This window comes from Monodelphis domestica, chromosome 3 (assembly GCF_027887165.1).
Source record: "Monodelphis domestica isolate mMonDom1 chromosome 3, mMonDom1.pri, whole genome shotgun sequence".
NCBI lineage: Eukaryota > Metazoa > Chordata > Mammalia > Didelphimorphia > Didelphidae > Monodelphis > Monodelphis domestica.
In genome coordinates, this window is record NC_077229.1 from 451,189,770 (window position 1) to 451,214,523 (window position 24,754).

Consider the following 24,754-nt stretch of genomic DNA (forward strand, 5'->3'; position numbering starts at 1 on the left):
AAAGAGCTCAGGTTCCGTTATGAAGAAAAGACCAGGAAGCACCTAGAGAAACTCACCTAGAGGAATATGCAAAGTGGATGCAATGAACCGTTCTCTCCGCTTTGGCAGGCAATGCCTTCGACTCCGGGAGAGAACGTGTCGGGGCGGTTTCCCCTCTTTGACTCTTGTTGAAATTCTGGCCTCCCACTTTTGAGTGTTCACAGTTTTGGACACACGGGAGTAACAAAGTTTTTTATCACGCCTGAAAACAATTTTTCTTTAGGCCATTCCCGGATCATTAAACTTTCAAAAGAACGTCTTACCCACGTCTTTGACCTCCTCCCTTTCCTTTCCCACTCCCGCCACCAATTTCTGTTTAGCTCGTATCCTTCCCTGCCCAGTGCTATGGAAACCAACTCACCCAGTGCCCAGCCAAAGTGTCCCCTCCCTTTCTGTCAAGGGTTTCCCCGCTTCCCTGTCCCGATGATCCCTCCCCTCCTGCACTTCTCTCCAGCGCCCGGCCCCCAGCACGGGATTGGTTCTCCCACAAAAGCTGCCTCGGGACTCGGTCCCTGTGCCTAGCCCCGGGAGCAGGGGAAGGAAGAGGGAAGGCAGCCGAGCTTGGACATGGGCTTCTGTCCGGTGCTGCAGCGTCTGATCCTCTTTGAGCCCGTCTCTGCTTGACAGCCCCCTCGGTTACCTTTCCCCTCACTCCCTCTGTTCCGGGTGTCTCTCGAAGTTCCGGACACACGGCACTAGCCTTAGGGCAACTTTGGAATAAGATCTCCGTGGGCTAGAGAGGAAGATCAGCACCGAGGGACTGGAGGACCGCCTCTCCTGGGACCCTCCTCCTTCTCAAGGGGTGGGGGGCGGGGGAGGCACCCATGCTCCGGGCCGCCTCTGCCTCGGTCCCCGTTCCTTTTCTTGCCCAAACTCTCCCCTCAGGCACGGGAGACTGGATCTGAGGACAGTAGATGACTGTTCGCTGCTCTCCACTGCCCAAACGCACAGGACAGAGGTGACTCCAGAATCTTGCCGGGTGAGGGGAAGGGCAGGTAAGGACTCCCGGAGAAACGAAGTGCTCTTCGGCTCTGCCGGCCCTCCAACTTTGTGGGCTCAGCTTAGCTGGAGGGAGGGCGGGAGGTTGAGCCACAGGAGGCTATTGAGCTGAAAGACCACGGGGATGTGCACCCTCGGGAGACTCCTAGTGTCCCCTCGGGGGGCAGGGTGGTGGCTGGGAAGGATCCTTTGGTCTATGGTAGTTCTACTGGATCTCGGAGATGGAAGCCTTGGAGGCATTGCCAAGAGAAGGATGCATTCAGAGAGAGCCATCCTTCCTGGGTTCTAGGGTTGGGGGTGGGGCTCACGTGAGTGGTGGGGTTAGCAGTAGAGGGACAGCTTCTAGCAAAGGGATGCTGTTGGCCCAAACACCACTCAGAGGCTTTATTTCTGGTGATCCTTCGAGAGATGGCAGCCTCCAGGCAATCTGTATGTGGGAGGTGAGGTGTAGGAATGATAGGAATGGTCCCCTGGTAAAAGGTCATAAGCGCTTTAAAGGTGACTCCCACTGAGCTCCTGCGTAGCTGTCACTTCTTTTCGGGGGGCAGCGAGAGGCGAAAGGTACCAGCTAGCGGGGAAAGGAAAGTGTGGGCTCCGCTCGAGGCATGCTGAGGACCCCTCGTGCTCATCCTTCAGCTCTGGGGTGGGTCGCCTTTCCCCCGCCTGTGGCGTTTTTGCCCTCTAGATTTGAGCAGACAACAGATCTCTGGGAGACTTCCTGGTCCCCTGCGCACCCCCATCCCCATCTCAGAATAAGAATAAGTCACATTCTGGGTACTCACTCGTGTTATACAGACTTTGCCGATAAATTAAGAAATCCTACAAAACGTGTCTGCAGTTCGAACATCTAAATGGAAACAAAACAACTTACCAACCTATACTACAAAGCGTTTTCAGTCCTGCTAGGGGTTGTAAGTTCGTAAAGTGCCCTCCTGCTTCAGGCTCCTAAGCCCGGCTCGGCTCGTGGATGCTGGGATGTGATGGATGGATGGATGTTGGCTTTTTTTTTTTTAAGAGAAAAATGTTCCCCCCTTGGTTACATGATTCTTGTTGTCTCTCCCCCCCCCCCCCCAGAGTTGACAAGCAATTCCACTGGGTTATGTATGCATCTATGATCACTCAAAATCTATTTCCATATTATTCATTTTTGTAATAAAGTAATTAAAGAAAACTTCAAAAAATACGCCTCCCTCAAGTTTTCATTGTCAGAATCTAATATGATTCATACAACAGCTACAAAAAGTATGTCCTTGGGTAGTTTTGCAACAGCCCTGCTAACTTAAGTTGCCATAGTAACTTAAAAATTTGTTCCTGAAGACTCCTTGGCAGAAACTATAACCTGTTTCTGATCCTTTATGTAAGGGAATAGATTCATCTAAAAAAAAAAAAGAAAAAGATAGTTCCTGCCCCCCCCCCCCCCCAAATGCTAAGAAACTGTATTGTGCTGCTGCTGCTGCTGCTGCTCCTAGCAGCTTGTATATGTGTTTTGCCTATGTGTATTTAGACCTCTCTTTGGGCTGCAGTTTGCACTATGGATGTTTTCTCTGGGCCAAATGAGAATAAACACTGAAACAAATGACTGAAATAGTTCTGCCTCCCCCATCTCCCTTCCCACCATTCTCCCTACTCTTCTAAGAGAGTGTTTGATGGGCAAAGAAATGTGGCCTGGGGCCAGATTGTCCCATTTAGCTGTTTAATTTTGGAATCCTAATTAGCTTTCTAATTTGGTTAGGAATGGGGGAAGCCAAAGGGAGTGGGGCATGCTGGAGGTTTGGGATGTTGTTTGAACTTTGGTTAGTGCAAGATTTGAGGATTTTATTTTTGGCTCTGCCACAGGCAAGCGGTGAGACTGGACAAACCTAAACAGAATTATTTTCCCTGTGTCTGGGAGCATGGATTGGGAACTCAGTTTGAAGTTTGTCTTAAAATGTCTACATTTTTCATTTTCTGTGTAGCTTTTTATATACATAGTTTGGGCAGAATCAAAATTTCCTGTTATTTTGCAAACCCAAGTCTCCAAGGCAGTCTTCACATGTCAGCTAAAAGACTCCTTGTGTTCTTATTTGGGTCTGGGGAACCAACTACTATTTCAGAGTACTGCTTTTCATTTTTTAAAAACCAGAACCTCCTAAGACACGTAGTTATTTATACATATGAACCCACAGATAATTCCTGATTTTGGGGCTGGTATATACATCTGTGGGACATAAAAGGATTTTTTCAGAGTTCCAGAACTTTCTCGATGATATATTTTTCAAGAGGGAAAACTCTTATTATGAGTCCAGCAAAGCAATTGATCAACCAATAAACATTTATTCAGCACTTTCTAGATGTCTGGCACTGTGTTATCTGCTGCTGGGGATATAATAAAGAGAAGGGGGGGGGGGATCCTTGCCCTCCGGGAGCTAACATTTTAACAAGAGAGACAACATGCAAATAAATAGCTAGGAACATACAAGATCTGTAGAGAAGTGTTCTGTTGAAGTGTTGCTTAAAAGTGAATTCATAGCCATCTTAGTCCAGAGTTCATTTTAATCTGGTTACAGTATTAGCATATTATATGCCTTAATTCACTTGCTAAAGAAAGAATTCATAAAAGTAGTTTTGCTTTAAGCCTTGTCATTTTTCTATTGTTATTCAAAGAATACATTTTTGTTTTTTAACAGTGAGATTTATATTTTGCCATTAATTTATCTTCAAAAAAAAAAAGGCAAACTATTCAAATAATTTTGGAGACAATAGTCTTCAATATTTACCACACAACTGAGGTTTGGTTTGGTTTGGCTTTTTAAAATATCTCTTTCTTCAAGTAATTTTCAGAGTTTTCAGTGGGGTGTATGTACCCTTTTTTCAAGTGAGCCACTGTTAGTTCACATTCAGTTAGTTTACTCACAAAATTATATAAAACAGCTAAGTGTCCGAGTGGATAGATGCCCAGCCTGGAACCAGCAAGTTCTGAGTTTAAATCTGCCCTCAGACACTTACTAGCTGTGTGACTCTGGACAAGTCACTTACCCCTGTTTCCTTCAGTCTTCTCATCTGTAAAATGAAATGGAGAAGACAATGGCTGTAGCAGTCCACCCCTAGCTATGGGCAAGGGGAACAGTTGGTATGTACAGATTGTCTTAGAAAAGAGCATGCTCAGTCTTGAGCATGCTCAGTATTGCACATGGCTGGGAAAGCCTCTGACCCTTGACCCCAGCTTCCCCCAGGTTAGGCGGGAACACAGGTTTCTTTGTGCTCACCTGGTTAAGAGAAACCACTCCTATACCTTGTCATTAACCAATGAGGATCATCCCTATGTACTGTGTATATTTGCATATCAAAGGGTATATGTAGCCCAGCAAGCTCCGCCTCTAGCTCTCTCTCTCTTTCAGGAGCTGATGGCTGTCCTGGCAGGAGCTTGGCCTCTGGCCAAGCTCCATCTTTAAACCTCCTCTATCTCTCTTTCATCTCTTCGACCTGTGTGGTATTAAATGTGGATCTCTGGACTGGTAAAAGCCTTCGAAGTGGTCCTTTGATCAAAGCTTGGCTGTGGCTTATGGAAAATTAATAGACTCATTCCTGCCACCTCATATCTCTAATTTGACTCCGTCATCCCCCTCGTGGTATTTAAAACTTCTATCCTGTCTCTATCTTCCTACCTTAAAGCTTCTCTCCCCTCTGAGGAAGCATTAATGGCAAACCCCTCCAGTATCCTTGCCAAGGAAATTCCAAATGGAGTCTCCAGACTCCACCCAACCCCCAACTCATACTTTCTGACTTAGAATGGATACCAAGTAACTGAGCTGTGGTAAATGCTAGGATTAAGTGACTTGCCTAGGGTCATATAGTTAGGAAGCATCACATTCAAACCCAGATCCTCCTGACTCTAGGCCTAGCTCTCTATTCACTGTGCTCCCTAAGCTGTCCCCCCATAAAGTCTTTTTTTTTTAACCCTTACCTTCTGTCTTAGAATCAATATTGTGTATTGGTTCTAAGGCAGAAAAGTGGTTAAGGGCTAGGCAATGGGGGATAAGTGACTTGCCCAGGGTCACACAGCTGGGAAGTGTCTGAGGTTGCATTTGAACCCAAGACCTTCCATCCCACATAGTCTTGAAGAGGGAATCAGGTCTGAGTAACAAAAGTAACCTCCCTCACTCTTCTTCCAAAAGCCTAGCCTCTTAAGGGTATAGACAAGAGGTCAAAAGTCCGGAGGGGACTGACCTGACCCCAAAGGTGTACCTGGGGCAGATGTACAACCCAGGGCTAAAAGAGCCACAGCAATCCAGCCCTTGTAGACTTGGCTGATAACTGGCTTAAATTTTTTTGCTGCTTCCTTTTAAAATCCCTGTTGCAGTTTGTGAACCAGCTTGGTGGAGTGGGAAGAGCCCTGGATTTGGAAGGAGACAACCTGGGCTAAAGTCTGTCTTTTCCCCAATTACTAACTGTGTACTTTGATCAAGTCCTCTACACTTTCCCCTCTGTTAAGGCAGGTTTCAGCCTCAATGAGCTCTAAAATCCCTTCTGGTTCTCATTCTAGGATTTCAGCTGTACAATTAGCATTGTTTTATTCACTCCAGGCTTCCTGGGCATTGTTTATCTTCCCGGTTAGAAGGTGGAGTTCTAGTGGCTTGGAAAGGTGTGCCTATACTTCTTTTGTAAAGACCTCTCTTCCCCCCCCTGCCTACTCCTCCAACAGAGGACCAGGCACAGAGCTCTTAGATGATTTAAATGGAAGCTCCAGAAGGGTTCTAAAAGCAAGTGTTTCAATCCTTCCATCTGCCACCGATTCCCAGTAGGGCAGTTCTGACTCCCAGATGCACTAATGGGACATTGACAAAAGCCTTTATCTTCTTATGCCACTTCTAATAGCCCATCTGCTAAATTGATTATTTATCTCATGTAACAGACCCCAGGAATGTAATTAACCTTTAATGCAGATACTGCAGAAAACCTATATGAAATCATGAATCTCAACCAAATTAGGAATTTCACTTGATTAAACTGAGATGATAGATTGATACAACTTGCTTAGAGTAGTTGGGATTTTATTTATTTATTTTTTAAACCTTTACCATCCGTCTTAGAATCAATACTGTGTATTGGTTCCAAGGCAGAAGAGTGGTCAGGGGGTAAACAGTGGGGGTTAAGTGACTTGCCCAGGGTCACACAGCTAGAAAGCATTTGAAGTTAGATTTGAAACCAGGATCTCCCATCTCTGAGCCTGGCTCTCAATCTACTGAGCCACCTAGCTGCCCCCAGGAGTTGGTTTTGAAAAAATATATAAATGGTTATATAAAAAAATATAAAACCCCTTATTTTTTATTAAATTATTATTTTAATTTATTTAAATTATTATTTAATTTATTTGTTTATATTATTTATATATATATTTATATTATTTATATATATAAATTATTTAATTTATTAAATTAAAAACCTTCTGTCTTAGAATCAATTTTAGATGTTGGTTTTTAAGGGCTAGGCAATTGGATGTGACTTGCACACAGTCACACAGATAGGAAGTATCTAAGGTCAAATTTGAACCCAGGACTATTTATTTCCAGGTCTGGCTCTCTATCCACTTGGCCATCTAGCTGCTCCTTGGAGTAGTTTATTTTTGTTTTAGCTCTGCAAGTCTATGTAACAAGCCATGATGACTTTGTTTTATTTTTTTATATCTTTATACTTTTTAAACAATTACATGTAATAATTTCCACACAAGTTTTCCCAAGTTTTGTGATTTAACTTATCTTCTTCCCTTCCTCCCTCTACCCCCCAACTACCCCGCATGCTATCTGGCAATTTGATCTGGTTTATAAATGTATGATCACATGAAACATATTTCTATATTGTTCATTTTCATAAGAGAATAATCATAAAAACCAAAAACCCAAATAAGCTTAAGTGAAAAATTATATGTTCTGACTCCCACAGTTCTTTCTCTGGAAGTGGGTGTCATTCTTTGTCATTCATCCCTCAGAATTGTCCAGGATTATTCTACTGCTGAGAGAAGCTAAGTCTATTGCCTTTACTGTGTATAATATTCTCTTGGTTCTGCTTTTTTCACTCTGCATCAGTTCATATGGGTCTTTCCAGCTCTTCCTTTTTGAAAAATTTTATTTAATTAGTTAATTTAGAATATTTTCCCATGGTTACAAGATTCACATTCTTTCCCTCCCTTTCTCCCCCCTGCCCCGCCCCCCATAGCCAATGCACAACTCCACTGGGTTTTACATGTGTCATTGATCAAGACCTAGTTCCAAAGTATTGATATTTGCACTAGGGTTTAGTCTACATCCCCAATCACATCTCCATTGACCCATGTGATCAAACAGTTGTTTTTCTTCTGTGTTTCTACTCCCACAGTTCTTTCTCTGGATGTGGATAGTGTTCTCTCTCACAAGTCCCTCAGAATTGTCCTTTTCCAGCTCTTTCTGAAATTATCCTGTTCATATAATGACTCTGTAATGGCCTGATCCACTTTCCTCTCTGCTAGCCTTTAAGGTTAATCATGGTTAGAGTTACAATTTCTTCCTTAGAGAGGGAAATTGAAAAAAATATTTGCTGGGACATCTAATCTACATTTTTTTTAACCCTTAACTTCCATCTTGGAATCAATACTGTGTATTGGTTCCAAGGCAGAAGAATGGTAAGGGCTAGGCAATGGGGGTCAAGTGACTTGCCCAGGGTCACACAACTGGGAATTGTTTGAGGCCACATTTGAACCCAGGACCTCCCATCTCTAGACCTGGCTCTCAATCCACTGAGCCACCCAGCTGCCCCCCACAATAATATTTCTAATGAAAAAAAGGACAAAGCCATCAAAACTAATCAATATATAAATAAAGTCTGGAAATATACAACACAGTTCCATTTCCCACTGCTATAAAAGAGTTTATGGGCATGTCTTCTCATGTCTCTTCTTGAAGTCATACTTATTCTTTGTAATTGTACAACATTCACATTTTGTTTAAATGTCTCTTCCTTTTCCCAAGCCTTCCTTAGTGTACCATTTTTGATTGTTTTGCAGTGGTTGTTCTTTCAATTTGTGTTGTGGTAGTTATTGTGGCAGGTCTGTGGCACAGTGGAGGCGCTGGTTTCTGAAGCAGGAAAACTCATCTTCTTGAGTTCCAATCCTGCCTTAGATACTTCTTAGCTGTATGACTCCAGACAAGTCACTTATCCCTGTTTGTCTCAGTTTCTTCATCTGTAAAATCATCTGGAGAAGGAAATGACTAACCACCCCAGTATCTTTGCCAAGAAAACCCCAAATGGGGTCACAAAGGGTCAGACATGACTAAACTGTTGTTTTCTTAACTCTGCTTACTTCACTCCGCATCACTCTGTCTTTCATGCTCCTCTATATTCATCATATTTATTGTTTCTTATAACATGGTAATAGACTATTACAAGCATGTACCACAATGTGTTCTACCATCTCTAATCAACGGTTATCTATATTACCATTCTTTGCTAACATAAGAAGGGCTGCTATCAATATTTGTATGTAACTGGGGGTTTTCTGCTTACCTATTTATGGGGTATAAGCCTATCAGTGGAAACTTTTGATCCAAGCATAGGAACATTTTATTCACTTTATTTGCATAATCCCAAATTATTTTCCAATAGTTCTGCTGATTCAGAATTTTACCAACAATGCACTAAAGTATCTTTCATTCTGCATCCTTTCCAACACTGACCCTTCTCATCTTTTGTCATCTTTGCTAGTTCATTGAGTGTGAAGAAAATCTTTAGGATTATTTTGTTGTGCATTTCTCTTGTTTTTAATGATTTAGAGCATCCTTTTGTAGAATTTGCAGTTTACAGCTCTTCTTTTGAGAACTACCTCTTTATATCTCTTGACCTCTTTCTTACCCGTTGGGGGAAAGACTCCTTAAGGCAAAGATAAACAATATAGTACCCCAAAAGACTTCATTTTAGTGGCAGAGTTGGGGTACTGTAAGGAGGAGAACAGGAGAAAGTTTCATCCCTCATCACAACGGAGTTCACAAGATCACAAATTTAGAGGTGGGATCTTTGAGGAAGGGAAAAAGAAGCACTCTGTTATTTTCTGCTAGTTTCTGCTACTTCTTTGTTCCTGGGGAGAGTTGAATTTGCTTCAGAGAACATTACCCCTCCCTTTCCTCTATCCCCACTGCTCCCCAAGCAGACCAAATTCCTATCCTTTATGTGCTACTCATCTCTGGGGGCTCTTTTGTAGCCTCTACTGTAAAAGTTTTATGAAAACACTTAATAGATTTCATTCACTATTTCAAAAGATCCACTTCAGAGTTGTAGCTCCTGAGACCCAAAAAACACCTCATCACAGCTATTAGCCATCTTTCTGGAGAAGAATCTCTGGGAACTATAAAAGGCTGGGCTTGGGGGACAGGTTGTGCATTCACCAGTCTTTGGAAATAGAATTTAATTCCAATCAACTCAATTTCTTTTTTCTTTTCTGTCCCAATTTAGAAAAGTGCAAGCAGCCACACTGATAGAAGGAAGGTGAGCTCCTTGCTGTTCCAATCAGCTGATTGTGCTCACTGAAGGAGGTTCTTTCATTTGGTTGTTCTAATGTTTCATAACCGATATATTTTTACCTTACCTTCTGTCTTAGAATCGATGTTGTGCATTTGCTCCAAGGCAGAAAAACAGTAAACACTAGGTAATGGGGGTTAAGTGACTTGCGCAGGGTCACACAGCTAGAAAGTGTCTGAGGTCAAATTTGAACCCAGAACCTCCCATCTAGCTAGGAAGTGTCTGAGGTCAAATTTGAACCCAGAACCTCCCATCTCTAAGCTTGACTCTTAATCCATTGAACCACCCAGCTGCCCAATAAGATTTTATTTAACCCTTACCATCTGTCTTGGAATCAATACTAAATATTGGTTTCTAGGGTAGTAAGGGCTAGACAATGGGGGTTAAGTGACTTGCCTAGAGTCACACAGTTAGAAGTGTCTGAGGCCAGATTTTAACCCAGGAACTCCCAATTCCAGGTCCAGCCATCTATCCGCCGAGCCACTTGCCCTGATGAGTGTGTGTGTGTGTGTGTGTGTGTGTGTGTGTGTGTGTGTGTGTTTTTAAGCAAAAACAAAAACAAGCCCTCCAAGCATAACAAATTTAATTCTTCTTCTACATTATGGACTTTTAGAGAGTAAAAGACATGATCATATCCCAACACCACCACTGTCTTCTCTTCTCTAGGTTAAGCATCACCAGTTCCCTCAGCCTGGGAGCCAGAATTCTTGACATTTGGGTTACTCTCCATTGGAAAAATCACATTTGTACTATCTACTTTAGAGAATGACTCCATTTGGGGTTTTCTTGTCAAACCATTGCAGTATCCCTGTCAAGAAAACCTCGAAAGGGCACCTGAAAAGTCAGGCGTGACCAAAATTGACTTAAAGATGGAAACTTTGTCCACAGACAATTTGAAAACTAAAATAGTAGAGGAGATCCTGCTGTTCTCAGACTGCAAGTTTTAGATTCAGTGCTGACTCTTCACTGCCTTCTGAGTCTCCTCAATCTGGGTTAAATCTTCCTTGGTAGGTCCTCAGAAAAATTAAAATTAAAATGGAGAACTTTGGAGAGGAAACAATTATAGAAGACTGGTATTTCCCTTAAACTTATTTCATTTAGTGCTTACAACATCCCTGTGAGATAAGTAGCACATCTATCATTAGGCCCATTTTAAATGATAAAGAAACTGAGGCACAGAGAGATTAGGTGCTTTGCTAAAAGTTCCACATACAGCTAATAATCTCAGAATTCCAATACTAAATCCAGTGCTTTTTTTGCTATATAAGGAGTGGCCATCTGAAGCTCTTATTTATTTATTTATTTATTTATTTATTCATTCATTCATTTATTTATTTATTTATTCATTTATTTATTTATATTTGTTATTTTATTTTTACTTATTTATTTATTTTTAAATTATAATAATAAATAAATATTTATTATATATTTTAAAATATTTATTTATTTTTCATATTATTTATTTTATATGTCTTATGGATTTCCAGCAAGTTTCACTCTGAATAGGAAAAGTATTTCAAAGATGTCAGACTCCAGTAGAAACCTGTTTGCTTTAGAAAACTAGAAATTGGCATTATCTATGTTGTATTGTTTATTTTATTCTGCATTTGCCAGTTACATTTTAATTTGGTCTGGGCTTGAGTTCCACTGGCTATGAGCTTGACACCTTTGGTGTATAGAATGAATTTCTTTTTACGTGGTACCAATAGGGACTACAAAGATGGGTTAGAAAAAAGATAGATCGCTATGGCCTAGATTTTTCAGGGAAAGCTAGAGTAAGTGTCAATAAGATGCTATAGGATGAACCAAATCTGTAAATCTATTGTATTGTTTATTTTTGCTTTTGCATGAGGGAGTTTAAGTTCTCACTAGCAATTTCTTCTTGATCACAAAAAGAATTTGTTGAAGAACCACTGTAAGGATGCATGACCCTGTGGAACACTCTCTGGGGTTAAAAGAAATATGGTTAGAGGCAGCTAGGTGGCTCTGTGGATTGAGAGCCAGGCCTAGAGATAGGAAGTCCTGGGTTCAAATTTGACCTCAGATACTTCCTAACTGTGTGACTTCAGGCAAGCCCCCATTGCCTAGTCCTTACCCTTCTTCTGCCCTGGAATCAATGCACAGTATTGATTCTAAGAAAGAAGATAAAGGTCTAAAAAAAAATAAAATTAAAATATAAAATATAAAAAAAGAAGAAATATGGTCCCCATCTCTACCACTCTGATATTTCTCCCTAAATCACCAATGATCTCTCTCAGTTGCTGACAAATCATAGGATCATATGAGCTTCAAGTTTCAATAGATCTCAAAGACCATTTAGTCCACCTCCACTTCCACCCCTCATTTTACAAAAGAAGAAACTAAAGCCCAAAGTAATTTAGTGACTGGCTTAAAGTCGTACAGCTTTTACTAGACTATGCTGACTTCCCTTCAGTGACCTTTTCTTAGTTCTTTTCCTCTTTGACATTTCTGCAGTTTGATTGACCACCATCTTGATTCTTTCCTCTCTTGACCTACACGATACTGCATTCTCCTGATTCTTTTCGTCCTTTCCCATCTCTCCATATTGACCCTTTTCCTCCTCTGCCTCCTTAATATAGGTGATAAAGCCAAGGTTCTCCCCTTGGGTCTCTTCTCTCTTTATCCTTTTTCTCTTGGCAATGTCCTTAATTCCCAGGGTTTCAACTATTATTTCCATTTGGATGGTTTCCAAATCCACACTTGGAAGTCATCCCCATAGCTCCCACCACTCACTGGGGTAGGTAATCACCTCCACCATGCTTTAACTTCAGACACCAACTCATGTGCCCCCCTCTACCCCAAACACACACCTGCTCCTCCCTGAAATTTTTTCTTTTTTGCTCCTAGAACCACTATTTCCCAAGTCATTCCAACTTGAAGTCTCCTCCTTCCTTGCTCCAGTATTTAGTCACTAAATGCTGTCAGTTCTACTTTCAAAATATCTCTCATGCCCACTCATCCCCTCCTCCATGATCCTACCCCAATACTCTACTTTGTCTTCATTCCCTGTCACCAGCACTATTACATTAGGTTCCTAACCAGCATTCCCACATCCTTCCTCTTCTTTCCAATCTGTCCTACGTATAGCTTCCAGACTCATCTTCCTGAAGCACAGACTGGTCTATTCTTCATCCCACCTACCCTAATTTAGAATAGGAAACTCCCTTTTCCAAGGCAACTTGAAGGATTGCCTGGAAGCAGTGAGAAGTTAAGTGACTTGGCCAGGTTCACACAGCCAATATGTGTTAGATGTGGAACTTGAACCCTGCTCCCAACACACACACACACACACACACACACACACACACACACACGCACACACACACATTCGCTCACTCACTCACTCATTCACTCAACTCACTCACTCACTCAATCTGACCTGGGAAAATCCTAGCCATCCTTCAAATCCTAGCCAAAATGCTACCTCCTCTGTGAATTCTTCCTGGACTCCTCCCAGTTAGAAACTATTTTTTGAACTTTTCTAGCACACATATTGTACCTCAAACATGTATTTACTATGTTCTACTTTGCATTATTGTTATTGCATTCTCAGTCATACATTCATTATTTTAATTGAAATTTTTATTTAATTAATTAATTTAGAATATTTTTCCATGATTACATGATTGATGTCCTTTCCTTCCCCTTCTCCCCCACCCCCTCCTGTGGCCGGTGTGTAATTCCACTGGGTTTTACATGTGCCATTGATCAAGACCCATTTCTATATCATTAATATTTGCACTAGGGTGATTGTTTAGAGTCTACATCCCCAATCTAGAGATCTAGACTTTAATCATGGCTGAGGCTTTTATGGCATGCTGAGGTTTCCAAAATACTTTATTATCTCCATAAGGGATAGTAATAATAATAGTAATAATTGATACTTACATAGGACTTTAACATTTACCAAGTGTTTTACATGCATTCCTATTCCATCCTCACAATAATCTTGGAAGGCTGATTTTAATTATCCTGTTTTTAAAGATGCTGAAACAGTTACTAAGAGTTCATTTGTCTGTCCATGATCACAGATATAGGATTGAATATAGGTTGTCTGATTCCAAGTCCAGAACTCTGTACACACTGCCTCTCACATCTGGCTATAGGCGAGGAATATATGACTGGGACTCGGCATTGATGTGACTGAAATATTCCAGTGGAGTGAAATTCTACAAAGGAACACGAATAATGAGCAGAATGAAAGGAAAAAAAAGACAACCAAGAGTGAGACTCACAACTTCTGGGAACGAGATAACCCTCCCACTATTTTCTGCCCTCCATGTATCTCCACTTGAGTATTGTGCTCAGTTCTTTTCAAGAAGGACTTGGCTAAGCTGGATAAGTGTTTGGAGAAGGGAAATGAGGATGGCAAAGAGCCTTAAATCTGTGTAACAGGAGCATGTGAAGATACCTAACCTAGAGAAGAAGACTCAGGGAAGCTGTGTGTTATATCCAAGAATTTGAAACACTGTTCTGTAGAGGAGGCCCCATACAGCAGTCACATGGAAACTGCAGAGGGAAATTTAAGCTACACATCAGGATAAAACTTCTAACTATTACAACTGTCCAAAAATACAATGAATATAGATTTGCCCACTATGGAGATCTTCAATCAGGGGTTATATGACCACTTACTGGGTAAGTCATAGGGTGGATTCCTTTAGGTTGGATTAGATGGCTGCTAAAAAATCCCTTCCGATTTTCAAATGTGGTGATTCTGTGATTCTGGGGAACTTGGGTCTTGAATCTGTACTGGCTCCCTATTACCTACCACATCAAGTCCAACCCCTTTGAATGTTTGATTTTTTTAATCTTCCATAACCAAGCTTCCATAACCAACCTATTGAATTTCCTTCCTTCCTTCCTTCCTTCCTTCCTTCCTTCCTTCCTTCCTTCCTTCCTTCCTTCCTTCCTTCCTTCCTTCCTTCCTTCCTTCCTTCCTTCCTTCCTTCCTGACATCCATATTTGTCCTCTAAACTATGAGGGTCATCCCCTATGTCTTCAGGAAAACCTACCCCCTGCCCATGCTTCAGTGCATACCACTCTAGTCACGTCTTCCCCATGGCACAGAGTCACATCTTCACTGTTGTAAAGAGTATAAAGACCCCAGAATTGATGTCATCTGGGAATAGCTTTCCATCTATGCTGTTCCACCTAGGAAGCAGTCTTCCGCTTATGCTGTCCTCCCAGCCAGATTCAACATTGCCTTCTAAATTAATAAATTTCTCTTTTTATTTTTAAGCTAAGTTTTGTTTTCCATCCTTGCAAAAGATACCCTTCCTGAAACTCCAGGGATTCACCTCAATCCCCCCACAACAGAAAGACAGATATCCCTTAGTATCAATTTGGGTTCAGTATAAAGATTCCAAAAGGCCCAGTTTCAGAGACTGAGCCAGGCAAGGATAGATAAATTTCTTTGCTAGAGTTGAGATACTGGAGTCTCTCTCTCTCCCTACCTCCCTACCTCCCTGTCTCTCTCTCTCTCTCTTTCTCTCTCTCTCTCTCTCTCTCTCTCTCTCTCTCTCTCTCTCTCTGTCTCTCTCTGTCTCTCTGTCTCTCTCTCTCTGTCTCTCTGTCTCTGTCTCTCTCTTTCTCTCTCTCTCTCTCCCCTCCTATCTCTCTCTCCTCCTCTCTGTCTCTCTGTCACTGTCTCTGTCTCTCTCTCATTCTCTGTCTCTGTCTCTGTCTCTGTCTCTGTCTCTGTCTCTGTCTCTCTCTGTCTCTGTCTCTCTCTCTCTCTCTGTCTCTCTCTGTCTCTCTCCTCTTCTCTCTCTTCTCTTCTCTTTCTCTCTTGGGAACAGGTGCAACCAGGAAAGGTGGCCATACCCCAGTAAGCCCGGAGCGCTGGATTTTCCCTACCTCAGACCACATTCTTTTCTAGCTGTAGCCAAATAGAATTTGGGCTCTGTTGTTTTGATCTCCCTCCCTGTAGCTGAGGGTTAGGTGAAAAGTGTGGTGGGAGGTCTCCAATGTGTAGATTCTTTCCCTGGGGCTGAATAGCTTTGATCTCCCACTCCTGCCTCCTAGAAGGACTTATCTGGCTTGGCTATCTTCACAGTGGATAATTGTAAACATTCCCACTTCCCTTTGGACTTTATAGATCTTTGGATTTTAAAAGTAAAAGAAACTTTTAGAACGTCTAAACCCTTTTCACTTTATAGAAAAGGACACTGAGACCCAGAGAGTAAATTGACATGCCAAAGTCACACAGGTAGCTGGTAAACAGCTGTCAGGATTCAAATTCAAACCTAACTTCAAATTCTAGGCTCTTTCTGTTGTCACCTGTCTCTTACATGGAGAGAAACATTTTAAATGCTGTCTATTTTTAAAAATAATACAAATGCCTGTTGAGAACAGGGCATAATACATTAAGGTGGATTTTTAATAATGGACTCCATTCTGTTGAATTGTGCTGTGTACCCTCGTAAAAAGAAAATGCAACCTTTTTGCATTTAGCTGAATGAAAGCTTTTGGACCAAAAGATTCCCAAAGTGAAAGAAAATAGTTCATTTTCATCCAGCTTAAGAATTCATTAAGAAAATCATCCTGTCTGTGCTGCATATTAAAATGCCTTCTATTATTAACTGTTTATCAGGAGAAGAAAGGAAGCTCAAAAAAGCCAAAGCAAATAAAAAGAGGGTTTGGAAAACACCTTTTAGAGAACAGAATGCGAAACTCCTGAACTGTTACTATGGAGCAGGGATACAGTCAGTGAACTGTTGATTTAAAATTGTTTGGGGACAAAAGTGTGCCTAGAGAATAGCACAATTCAGTCTAAAAAATGAGATCCAAATAACCAATGATCTGACTAGGTCCACACTTAGTGAATATCGTATTCTGACAAGACTCGAGATGTTTCTCTTAAAACAGTAGTCGTTTAGTTCTCCCAGATTTTCATATTCATTAATATGGATTCTTGGCAATGATAATCACAGGTAGCAATATTGACTATACTCTGTTAGATGCTGGAGCTACAAAATGGGACCAGAGGTCCCCACTTGTTGCAACACTGGGTTTCATTAGCCCAATTATCTGGTGACTTGTAAAAAGGACTTACATATTTATCTGAGCCACTGACTGCTCAGTCTTAGTTGATTTATCACTTTGAGGAGGGTCTCATTCTGTTATTTCCAGCACCATCCCATAAATTTAGTTGGCATTTTGTCTTGCCTTTTGCTCAACTACTGGTAAGAGAAGGTAATTTAGTGTCATGAAAGGTGGGAACTACCCCCTTTAGCTTCAAAGCATTTAAAATTCAACTGCAAAGAGGTTTTTATATATGTAAGAAAGACTATATGTATATATATATATATATAATATTGCATTCAAATTTAACAAATATTTATTAAGGACCTAAACATATACAAAGTCCTATATAAAACTCTATTCGCTCATCGTGACCTGGAGGGGACCTTGGTTCTTGAAGATTATGTCAGCAGGGTACAAATTTTTTTGGGGGGAGGTGTGTGTGTGTGTGTGTGTGTGCTGTGTCTGCTGTTGGAAGTCTAACTTAAATAAATCTAGAGAGATTCGTCATCACCCCTGGCCACAAGAGATGAATTCTTTTGGACATGGTATTGGGAAAGCTCAACCTAGGCCATTCCTTGGTAGGTTTGGTTCAGTGTTGAGATGAAATAAGATTTTCATAAGTCATTTAACAGTTAACAAAAGAAGATTTACTTAACCCTAACATAGATTGTACATATGTCTAGGACAATGATGGCAAGCCTTTTAGAGACCAAGTGCCCAAACTGCAACCCTCACACTGCATGTGAGCCCCCTGCCTTACCCTAGACAGGGGAGGGAGAAACCACTCCCACTGGTCTGCTGGGCAGAGGGGCGAGTCATGTGAAAAATGTCCTCAGACAAGGGGGAAGAGGGGAAGGGGATTGTGCCAAAGATTTGCCAACATGGATCTAGACAATTCCAGCTCTTAACTTGGAGTAGACTGTGACCTCCATATGAAACATCTGCTCAGTAGGACAATATGAGAAGACTTCCGTGGTCTTGACTATGTATGGGTGGATCTTTTTATGTTCTTAGGTGATTAAGAAGCATATCAATACAGCCACAGCTTGGTCCTTATCCTCGTGGATCAATCAAATGCCAAGATAGCTTAAATGCTTTTCAGAGAAAAATTAGCCTAACCTCATGTTCCAGGAGGAACCCCAGTACATAGTGATGTAAACACGGTGACCCAGGACACAAAATAAGCCCTACAAAACCACTTAAAAGACTTCTTTGCGTAGTTGTTTACATAGGAAAAGCAAAGGAGATGAAGAATGCCTATTGTCCAAACTATACAGTTGGATAGGCAGCCCATAGCGCGGATATATCTTTACATATACCATGGGCAGACCATATTTGGTATATGCAAATGGACAATGAACTGAGACTAGAAGGACATAGGAGAGTAGACTGAATTGCCTTTGGGAAATTATACTTTGCTTTGAATTTCCCAAAGTTTCTGTCTCGTACAGAAGACCATCTTGCAAAATTCACATTTTTACATTGATGCCCTTGGCTGCATATTGTGGAATAAGATAGTTTCCAAAGAATTCAAGTTATAGGGTACTCTGAGGATAGCAGAGAGAATAGGGAGCAACGTTTTAATAATGAAGAATGCCCAAGAAAGGCAGCAAAAATGATGTCATTACTAGAGTATGTAAGGGCCAAAAAGGGGAGTGGATTAGGCATTTAAGGAGAGCAAGTGGTAAGCAAAGGAGTCCACATGCTCATTTTTATATTCCTCAACCTCAAGAGATCTAGAAGAAGGATCTTAGTATGGGAGAGGGGATGGATTCCTTGGGGAGAATTTATGGGAACACATGGACAAATTGCATGGATGGTCTCCATCTGTACCACTGGACAAATTGCATGTATGGGTCTCCATCTGTACCACTGGAGGATAGTCTCATACCATTGATGAGAACATAGATCCATAAAAGTGGATGCCAAATACCAGAAAGCCTTGACCAGAGTGGTAGCAGTGGGAATAGAAAGGAGGGGATGAATTATACATGATCTGTCCATGAGTGGTATAGACAATAAGTGCTGCAAAAAATTGAGAAGAGGGGGCAGCTGGGTGGCTCAGTGGATTGAGAGTCAGGCCTAGAGATGGGAGGTCCTAGGTTCAAATCTGGACTCAAATACTTCGTAGCTGAGTGACTCTGAGTAAGTCACTTAACCCCAATTGCCTAACCTTTACTACTCTTCTGCCTTGGAACCAATACTTAGCTTTGATTATGAGATGAAAGGTAAGAGTCTAAAAAAACAACTGAGAGGAAGAGAGATCCTTATGGACTGGAACAGAAGGGTGAGCTTGGTCTGGGTCTTGAAGGAAGAAAGGGCTTAGATAAGTGAAGAAAAGTGGGAAAGGAGTTCCAGACAAGGAAAATAGCATAAACAAAGTTTACCAGATGAGATGCCAAGTATGTGACTCATTGGGGGGGGGGGGAGACAACAAGTGAGTTTTGTTGGTTAAAGTTTAGTGTTTTGTTTGAGAGGGTGGTATGAAAAGAAATTTGGGGAGATAAGATTGGGGCAAGATTTTGGAGTCTTGAATGCTACATTTAGGGATTAAGTCTTTGTTCTATACATAATGAGAGTCATTGAAAGTTTTTGATCAGAGAAATGGCCCAATGGATCTATATCCACTAGTTTCTCCTTTAGAAATTTGGATGCTATGCCATTTGGTGCACTAATATTTTCTCATTGTCTATACTGCCTTTTATCAGGATGTAATTACTTTCCCTATCTCTTTTAACTAGATTTATTTTTACTTTGGCTTTGTCAGATATCATGATCGAGACTCCTGCCTTCTTTTTATCAGTTGCTGCCCAATAGATTTGGCTCCATCCTCTTACTTTCACCCTATGCGTATCTACCTTCCTCATGTGTGTTTCTTGTAGACAGCATATGGTAGGGTTTTGGATTCTAATCCACACTGCTATTCACTTGTGTTTTGTGGGTGAGTTCATTCCATTCACATTCAGAGTTATGATTACCAGCTGTATATTTCCTAGCATTTTGATTTCTACTCCTGGTCCTTCCTTTTCTTCTTTCACTATTTCCTTCTACACCAATGTTAGTTTTTAATCAGTCCCCCTAGTTCCCAGCCTTATTTTATTTCCCTTTCTACCTCCCTCCCTTCGTATTCCCCCCATTATTTTCTTTGCAGTCTTTTTAGAACTACCCCCCTACCCTCTCCCTCCCTTATACTGCTTCCCTCCCTACCAGTCCATTTGTTACCTTTCTACTCCCCTATAAGGTGCAAATCTATTCTCTACCCCACTGGATTGGATTGTTCTTCCCTCTTTGGGTCAATTTCAATGCACATTAAGAGTTGAGTATTTTCTATCTCCAACCTCTTTACCCTGCCAGTGTATTGATGTTCTCTCCCCTCTCGCCATGAGCTTCTTTGTGACATATAAATTTACCCCTTTTGTTTCTTTTCCCATTTCTTTTAGTTTTAACCTCTTTTTTAGCTATAGTTATATATATATTTATATACACACATATGTATGTGTTTATGCATACATATATCTATATACCTATTTATGTCTTGTTATTTCATCCTATACAGTTTGTCACTGTTCCCTCTAAGTGTAATTCTTCTAGCTGTCCAGGTGATAACAACAGTTTTTAAGAGTTACCAATGACTTCTTTTCTTATAGGGATACATATCATTTTAACTTATTGAGTCTCTTTAAAAAAAAGGTTTTTTTTGTTGTTTTGTTTTGTTTTTCTTTTTTCCCTCTTTTTTTAATTACCTTTTGATGATTCTCTTGAGTTCTGTGTTTGGACATCAAATTTTCTGTTCAGGTCTGGTCTTTTCTTTACAAATTCTTGGAATTCTTCTATTTTGTTGAATGACCATACTTCCCCTGTAAGAATATAGTCTGTTTTGCTGGGTATTTTATTCTTGGTTGTAGACCTAGTTCCCTTGCTTTCTGGAATATCATATTCCATGCCTTTCGGTCCATCAGTGTAGATGCAGCCAGATCCTGTGTTATCCTCACTGTGATTCCATGGTATCTGAATGACTTCTTCTTGGCAGTTTGTAATATTTTTCTTTGGTCTGATAGTTCTTGAATTTGGCTATAACATTCCTGGGTGTTGTCAGTTGGGGATTAAGTACAGGATGTGATCTGTGTATTCTTTCAATCTCCACTTTTCCCTCTTATTCTAGAATATTGGGGCAGTTTTCTTGAATAATTTCCTGTAGTATTATGTCCAGGCTTTTTCTTTTGTCATGGTCTTCTGGTAGACCAATGATTCTTAAATTGTTTCTCCTCAAATGATTTTCTAAATCTTCTGTTTTGTGAATGAGATGCTTCATATTTTTCTCAATTTTTTCATTCTTTTGATTTTGTTTTATATTGTCCTGCTGCCTTGTGAGGCCACTTAATTATAGTTATTGTGTTCTGGTTCTTAAAGACTGGATTTCATCCCTGGTTTTTTGGTCATCCTTCTCCTTCTGGTCTGATTTTCTTTGGAAGGCATCTTTCATCCTCTTTACCTCATCTTTCATCTCCTTTGCCTCATTTTCAAACTGGTTGATTTTGGCTTTCAAGACACTATTTTCTGTTTACAGATGACTTATCTTAGTTTTTAAGTTCTTTTCCCAATTGTCTTCAGCCTCTCTTTGTAGCAGTCCACACATATCTATGGACAAGGGGAACAGTTAGAATGTAAAGTTTGTCTTAGAAGAAAGCATGCTCAGTCTTGCACATGGCTAGTAAAGCCTTTGACCCTTGATCCCAGAGTCCCTCAGGTTAGGCATGAAATCAGGTTTCTTTGTGCTCACCTGGCTGAGACAAACCACACCTACACCTTGTTGTTAACCAGTGGTAATACACTATGTACTCATCCCTATGTATTGTGCACATTTGCATCTCAATGGAAATAAATAGGAGCTCCACAGAAGGCCAGGTCTCTTACCGCATCACCTATCACCTATCTCTGTCTTTCCTGGAACTTAGCCTCTGGCTAAACTCACTCTTTAACTTTTCTTTCTAAAGACCCTTCCTTATTATCATCCTAATTCTCTAGCCGAAGTGGTCTGGGTTTAGAGTATTCACTCTAAAAGACTGGGTTTTCCTCTCAGCTACTCTCTATACCCCTATATCCACGTGTTGTTGATTTAGGGCTGCTTAGCGGTATCATGTCCTCATGATAGCTAAGTAGTGGGGGACTTTTCTGTGGAGCTCCATTGTCAAATATTATGTGTGTATCTGCCTGCTTCTTGTCCATCTCCTTGGCTGCAGTCCTTCCCCAAGGTCAACTTTCTATCTTTCCTTTCATGGGAAGGCTGCGGGACGGCCTTCCTGCTTTACTCTTAATTGTGTTTTGAATTGCATTTTGAGTTCTTCCAAAGCCTGTATCCAAATTGCTGGGATTTCTGATTTATCGTTTGATGATCCCTCCTCCTCTGTTCCGTTTGCTCTTTGTTCGCTGCCCATATAGAAGCTGTCTATTATAATTTCTTTCTTCTTTTTCTGTTGTTTGCTCATATTTACCCCTTCTTTACTCCCCATATTTGTCTGTGCTCTTGCTCCTCTAACTTTTTTGGTTTGGGGGTTTTCTCTCAGTCTCTCCTCTTGGAGCTTTGACAGAAGATCTCTCTGTGCAGTCTGTGGGGGAGGGGTATTGGAGTTTGAGCTTCCCTGTCCTCTGGAGGCTTTTGATTGGATTAAAGTCCAGCAGTCTGTGGGGGAGGGGTATTGGAGCTTGGGCTTCCCTGACCTCTGAAGATTTTTGATGGGATTAAGTTCAGCTGGGTTGGGCTGGATGTGCTCTGAGACCAAAACCTCCTGGAAGGCTGGAGCAATATGGAGGGTCTCTACCACTGTGACCAGGCTGTCTGCTCTTCACTCCCTCTCCAGCTTCTTTTCTCCCACCTATGTTCGATGCTCTGAGCCTGGTACAGCCCTGCCCACAAGGTACACCCTTCAGACAAGCACTTTTGCCCACCCAGAGGTTCCCGCTGCTTCTGGAGGCTTAGTGATCTAGGTGGTGGTGGGCAGGGGTCCTGGGACATTCCTTCTGCCTTCCCCTTAAACCCGAGTGTTCTTGAATTCCGGCTTTTGGGAGGGAAGCGTACCTTTTGAATTGAGTCCAGCCGGAGAGTTCCTTGGCCCTGTCTTGTTGTTAGGTTTGATTTTCAGTCCCCTAGGAGCATTTAGTTTGTAATTGGTAAGGAAGGGTATTCAGAGGTCTGAACTTTTGCTGCTTCTATGCTGCCATCTTGACTCCACCTCCTGGAGCCTTTCTTATAGGAAAATAGGGAATTTTATTTTTATTTATTTAGATTTTTGAAAATTTTAATTTAATTATTTAATTTAGAATATTTTTCCATTGTTACATGAATCATGCTCTTTCCCTCACCTCTTCCCCCTTCCCCCCCCCCATAGCCAATGAGCAATTCCAATGGGTTTTATGTGTCATTGATCAAGATCTATTTTTATATTATTAATATTTGCACCAGGGTGATCCCTTAGAATCTACATCCCCAATCATGTCCTCCTCAACCCATGTAATCAAGCAGTTGTTTTTCTTCTGTGATTCTACTCCCACAGTTCTTTCTCTGGATGTGGATAGTGTTCTTTCTCATAAGTCCCTCAGAATTGTCCTGGGTCATTGCATTGCTGATAGTAGAGAAGTCTATTATATTTGATTATAAAAATAGGGAATTTTAATGTGAGGATAAAGAAATAGTGCTTTCCAGGCAGGAGAGATAATGTAGAAATACAGAGATGGAAATGGAACGTTAATGGACAATTTGACCAGAATATAGAATGTGTGAGGAGGAGTAATATGAAATGTCTACAAGGTAGGCTAAGCAGATTATGAAGGACTTATATGCCAGACTAAAGACCTTCTATTTTATCTGTGTCTGAAACTAGATTTCAACTGAAGACCTCTCATTTTTGGCCTGGATTTCTATTCGATGAGTCACCTATCAGACCCCTGCCCATCTTTTTAACAATTAATATTGATTGATAATGATACATGTCATTTAAATTCAACCAATATTTATTAAGTGCCATTGGGTATAATATATTGTATTAGTTACTGGTGACAGGAAGACAAAACAAAAGAGCAAAACCAAAAATGTCAAAAATTAAAATCAAACTTAAAAAATCAAAGATGTAAAGACCTTTTCAGAAAAAATAAAATAAAAAACAACCCATCTTTGTCCAAAATCTTGGAAAGTCTTGTCAACTGCTTTTGGAAAACTCAGAAAGTCAAAGTTTATAGAGGTGAAAGGGACCTTAGAGGCCATCTCGATCAACTCCTTGATTTTACAGATGAAGAAATCAATATGTAAGGAAGTTAATCTTCCCTTAGCAAATGTCTGGGTAGGAGTCCTACTGTTTCACTTCTGGTGAATCAATTAATCAACAAGTATTTAGTAGGTGCTTACTATATTCAGGCAGCAGTGGATAGAGTTTCTGGTCCTGAAATCAAGAAAACTCATATTCTTTAATTCAAATCCAACTTCAGAAACTAACTTGCAAGCCATTTAACCCTGTTTGCCTCAGTTTATTCATCTTATAAAGGGAGCTGACTAAGGAAATAACAAATTGCTCCAGGATCTTTGCTAAGAAAACCTCAAATGGGGTCATGAAGAATCAGATAGGAGTGAAATGACTGAACAACAATAGATGATGACGAACAGAACTAGAGTAATGGTCACATTGCTGACTATCACATTATCTCCTTTACAATTAAACATGCTTTGTCCATTTTGAAACATTAAGACTGCACCTTTAAACTCTACTTATCCTTTGAATTCTTTCTAACATAGTCAAAGTTGTTTAGAAGGGAATCCTTTGTGTTTTGGTATGGTTGGAAGGTTATGTACTAGGAACTGACAGTGCCAACTAGGCACATGCTTAACTCACAAAAGTATGTGGTCCTGGGGATTTAAATTCTCCCTCTGGCAGATTCAGGACTAACAACTAGCTGACTAATTTTAAGTATTGAAGACGGAGAAAAAGGGGGAAACGCAAAGAAAAGAGATTCTGCTTCTATCTCTATCTTCTCTCTCTCTGAGATACTTTTTGAATATATGTCAGTACTTCATTATGAAGATACATGGAAGCAACAATGGTATAGTGGAAAGAATGCTGGAAAGGGGGTCAGAGGGGACATGGGTTCAAATCCA

General features: G+C 40.8%; 1 protein-coding gene across 1 annotated transcript in view; it reads left to right on the forward strand.

Moving 5' to 3' along the window:
• NIM1K (NIM1 serine/threonine protein kinase) overlaps positions 1 to 24,754 on the forward strand; it is an 89,435-nt gene continuing 64,681 nt past the window's right edge. The window contains exon 1 of the mRNA XM_016431588.2: positions 1 to 1,034. The gene's annotated coding sequence lies outside the window, so the exon portion shown is untranslated. The remainder of the gene's footprint in view (positions 1,035 to 24,754) is intronic.